This window comes from Solanum dulcamara, chromosome 4 (assembly GCF_947179165.1).
Source record: "Solanum dulcamara chromosome 4, daSolDulc1.2, whole genome shotgun sequence".
Classification (NCBI taxonomy): domain Eukaryota; kingdom Viridiplantae; phylum Streptophyta; class Magnoliopsida; order Solanales; family Solanaceae; genus Solanum; species Solanum dulcamara.
Window position 1 is genome coordinate 49,693,043 of NC_077240.1, and position 5,237 is coordinate 49,698,279.

The window sequence follows — 5,237 nt, forward strand, 5'->3', positions numbered from 1 at the left end:
TTAATGAGAAAATGGCAAAAGTAAGGTGAAGGCAATCGATATGGGAATATATTTGAGATGGATGTCTAAACTTCAATAAGATATCTGGCCGAACCAAGTTAGAAAGGTCTGGAAGCCACCAGTAATGGGATAGAAGCAGAATGCTATATAAGGCAGCATTAAGAAGTTTGTGAGGAGACCTTGAATGACATAACACTAGAAGGCAGCTGCGTATAAAAATAAAAGAGTGTAACCATGAAAGGATATCAATCAACTTAAGAGACATTACGAAGGATAATGACAACATGCTAGACCAAAAGCCAAAATGTTGGTAGAGTTAGTCGCAAATGATGTTGCAATAGATAAATAACCAAAGAAAAAGGAATAGAAAGCCTCCTGTTTTAGAAAATGAGGAGAACACAAAGTGAATAGAGGATAGTGGAGCTAAAGGTCTACGCCAATACTGGATGCAAGATAACAGATAAAAGGACAGTGCAAAATATAAAGACTCGCGAGACAACACTGAGGTAAATCTGGAGCTAAGTTGAGTGCCCTACATATTATGGCAGGGATTACAATGAAGCGCAACACGAAAACTTCCCAGGGAGGTCACCCATCCCAGTATTACTCTCTCCCCAGCACGCTTAACCTTGAAATTCTGATGGAACTTAATGCATTAGTGCTGGTATGATCACGCGAGATGGAAGAATCGGAACTAGCGGCAGAGAAACGACATGAGATTATGTTCCTGGAATACTATACGCTACGTTAAGGGTATTGTAAAAAGGATTTAAGCAAGACAAGAAGGATTAGCTAACTTCTAACTAACGACGCACTCAAATGCCAAGGCTCTTCAACATAGAACCAGTTAATGAGAGGAAAACCGCAAAATGACTATATGGGCTAGTGGGCGAGGGTATTTCGACACCACTTGGCAGCCAACTCTGAGGGCGAAAAAAATAAAAACCTAAAAGGTAAGGGTACCAGCTAATGTAATTTAATAATGACAAGAAGCAATACCCAAGGTCGAAAATTCCACAATATGACCAGGACTACAAGACTCACTTCGCACTCCAGTGCCAGATTAATCTAGAGGGAATGTTGCTTGTGGATTAACGATATTAATCCCTACTCCTTTGATCAAAGTCTACCTACTCAGCCGAGAAGGTGTAAAATGATAGGGTGAAGAGATGGTAAGACCTTAGGAGTCCCCATAGCTATTATTCCAGGCAAAGAAGACCAAGTTACAATTAACTACCGAGAGATGCAAGGATAGGTTAAGCCAAACTATCGAGATGGAATTGGTACTACAGGTGACATAATACATGGCCACGATTGGGCCAAAAAGCTCCCCTGAAATCAAATATAGGATAAGGGAGAAAAAGGCAAGGTAAAACATGAGGACTAGCGAGATAATGCCAGGATACGCCTTGTACCCTCTCGTCAATTTGTAAGGAAGGAAATGATAAAGGATAATGTGTCTAGAAGGTTACCAGTGGGGGAAAGGAAAGTGGTGAAATAGTTTAAACGAAACTGGCAGAACTACCTGGTTACTATAGGATGGTGAGTATATAAGCCAAAATTCCATCAAAATTATACCAAATCATGTTAGATAAAGCATAGAACGACTATGAGAGCCATTACATGAGGGGGCTGCAGCATTATTCAGTAGACAACCCTAAGGATTGAAAAGCAGAACCCAAAAGATAGAATGCCAGTTAAAGTTCTGGAAAGAGTCGAGAAGGACTATACGTGGCTAATGATTCCCAAGTTTTCAACGTCATTACGCACCCATTTTATACCCTGTAAGAGTAGGGTGCTATATGGGTTATTGTGAGTAGGCTAATGAATCAGCCCATTTGCTTCTTATCAAGAGCACCTATGCTGCTGAAATTAGGGGAGTTATAGAACATGGAGAATGGTAAGGTTCCGTGAGGTTTCCCCAATTAATATCTCAGATAGAGGGACTTTAATTATGATTGACGTCTAGAGATCAGTCCAAGAAGAGATTAGGAGCACAAACAGGTCTTCGTACCGCATTTTCCTTCGAGCTGCTGAACAGACTGAGCATACTATCAGATGCTAGAAGATATGTCATGAGCTGGTGTGGTTAACTTTAAAGATAACTGGGATGATTATCTATCACTTATCAAGTTGCCTATAATAATAACTACTACTCTTGTATCCCAATGGCCCCGTACAAGATTGGTAGAGCAAGACGTGTAAGTCCCCTATTGGATGGGTCGAGGTCAGAAAGACTAAGCTAAAAAGGCCTCGACATGATTAAGCAAGCTATTGACTAACGATCCAGAATCAGCAGAAATGATATACAGATAATCGACGTCGACATTCAGAGTTCAAATTGATGATTGGATATTCGCAACGGAGTCACCCAGAAAAGGGAACTTAACCCAAAATATATTAGACTGTATCAATTTACTCATAAGATGGGCAACATGGCGGGTAAGTTGAGCTTACCACCTCATTTGGAAACTATACGCCCATTCCATCAGGTAAGAATGCTTTGCAAGCGTACTGACGAGTCACCCAGGGTCTATTCTATAGATGAGGTCCAGGAGATGAAATCCCATGAGGAAAAACCTATCGCCCTCTTAGATCGGCAAATTGGAAGATTGTAGACTAAAGACGGGTCTTCCGTTAAGATATAGTGGAAAAACCAAAACCAGAAAGAGAATGACCGGGGAAACTAAAGAGAACATGAAAAACAAGTATTCACACCTATTTCCGATGTCTACAGGTAACTCCAACTCTTGAGCACTCGTATGTTAATAATATAGATGGAAATGTATGTTATAGCATAAAGGAAACGAACCCCTCTATAATTTATATAAAGGCTTAAAGGAAGTTACATTTAACATTCGGGGACGAATGTTCTAAAGGGGAGAAGGATGTTACACCCCACATCCTTGAACTTGGAAGGTTCCTTAAGTTACTTAGAAGCTAGTATGTGAGCCACTTAAGTTACGACCCTATTGAACAACTCTAAGAAGGGAGAATGTGCCACCCCATGGTAGAGAAGGTTGGAAATAGGGTCAAGAGACGTCGAAAGGAGTTGGAGGCCAAGTAACGAGTCGTAGGACTCGACTTATCTACGTAAACTACTAATTTAGAAGTCTTACATACGTGAGTTACTTGATTACATACCAAGCTTGCGTAGCAAGGGTTTCATAGGCTCTTAAAGTGAGACGAGATTACGAACCCACAAGGAGGAAAAAAAATACGCGGGGCAGCCAATGGGAGGGTGACACGTGGAATCACCTAAGCAAGCAGGTGACCCACCTGTTTGGCGTCATGTAGGTGACCCACTTGCTTGGGGGAGATGGGCCCCACTACCACGTGGCAGCCTCTCCTTGCTTGCATAGATACGGTGGCCCAATAGAGGCTAGACACATGTCCCCTTAGGGGATGACACGTGTCGCCTCCTAGGACCACCAATATACATGTATATCATGTAATATTTTCAGTTTGTATTCACAAACTCCAACAGCAACAAAAGAAACTAAAAACCCTAAGCTAGAGAGAAAAAGAGGGCGGCCAAGGGAAAAAAATAAGTAAGTCTCGATTTTTTTCTGTAAATTAATTATATTGCATATACCACATTGATATGGAGGTATTATAAGTATAAATTCATGTCTTGGTGCAGCAAAATTGGACAGCAAGCAGCCACAACATTCAAGTTGCGCTAGAAAAAGTTCTGAGGCACAATTTTGGCTAGTTTTGGCCAATTTCTGGTTAGGTAAATCTTCTCCTTTAGATTTGGACTTTATGGTATTATTATAGGGTGTATTACACACCTTGTGTACCTCTGGAAGTTAGGGAAAAGTCATAAAAAGTTCGACGTTCGGAATAAACTAAATTAAAGTCGCTATAGTTAAATTATTGTCGAAATAAAGTGTTGTTCAAGTGAGGTGCTGCTGCAGGGTTGTGGCTTGTGGTTTCAGGGTCTAAATATGTTCTAAATGAGGTGGGGAAGCTTCTGGTTTCAGCCACACGACCCCCCGCTTCGTATGGTTAAAGGTTTGGTAAAATGAAAATTAGAAACCCTATTTTGATATCGTATTTTTGAATAAGTCATTCGGAGTTTATGTTGTATATGGTTGGTGTGAATTGCTGAAGGTTGTTGTTTTTGGTTGGTTGTAGGTCTTAGGGACCTAATTGGAAATTTGGATAGGGCACATTATAGGGGAGGTGCTGCCCAATTTTTGTTAACGCCTTAACAAACTAAAGAACTAGTCGAGGAAACGACTAAGGAAATAGATTCCATTAATACTAAGGTGAAACCTAAGATGATGGAAAGTTAAGAAGGGTTGATATGCATATTACTTCTGTGTTGGATAGGTTCAAAGGACGATGAGGTGAACAGGATAAGGAATTACTCAAACAAGGTATGTGAAGCTTCTCTTGGTATGTTTTTGGTATAGGTATGTAAAGCCTATCTTTTCTCTTTTGGCATGTCTTAGCTGTAAGAAGGATATGATATGAGATTTGGGGGTAATTCCATTCCCAGGTTCTGAATATGACTTCAGGACCCTCACTCACTTTTGAATGATTAAACTTTAAAGTAGTAAGCTGCTATTATCGAGTCTTCTATATGACTGCATAACAATTGTTTCGACTAAGCTCTTATTTGTAAAAAAGAAAGGCTCTGAGATAACCAATACTCGGACTCCTATAAGATATTTCACATTGGAATATGTCTAAGATTTCCACAAACTCCTTTTTACATAGTCCTTAGTGATAGTTAGAGAGTATATGTCAGATACCTTCTGCCCAGATCCCCAGGTGATGGTTCACTTGATGACTTCATTGAGTCTCAGATAATGATTTAAACCGTGTTTTGTTTCTCACTACTCTACTCGAGTATACTGTAACACTTCTTCTCCAGGTCCCGATCCAGTTATCAAATTTGTGCAATTCACTGCATTGTCCACCGAGCCCTTTACTAGAGGGTCGGGTACGTATGTATATATATGAAGATGATGTGTTGTAATAAGGTGGCGATGGCATGGGGCTTGATACTGATACTACATATATGATTCACCGGACCCCTGATGGGACCAGCTATATTAAAATTGAGCATGCATGTTTTTGTGATTCACAGAGTACTAGTACATGTTTGTGATTTGATAATTGGTTCCCCTGCTTCTCCATTTTGGATATACCTCCAGTTGTACTATGTTATCTTTTACATACTCAATACATATATCATACTGACCCCCTTTCTCGGGGGGGCTGTG

General features: G+C 40.3%; 1 pseudogene; it reads right to left on the bottom strand.

Moving 5' to 3' along the window:
* Positions 1-558: 558 nt before the first annotated feature.
* Positions 559-678, bottom strand: LOC129888195 (5S ribosomal RNA; annotated as a pseudogene).
* Between the last annotated feature and the right edge of the window lie 4,559 nt (positions 679-5,237).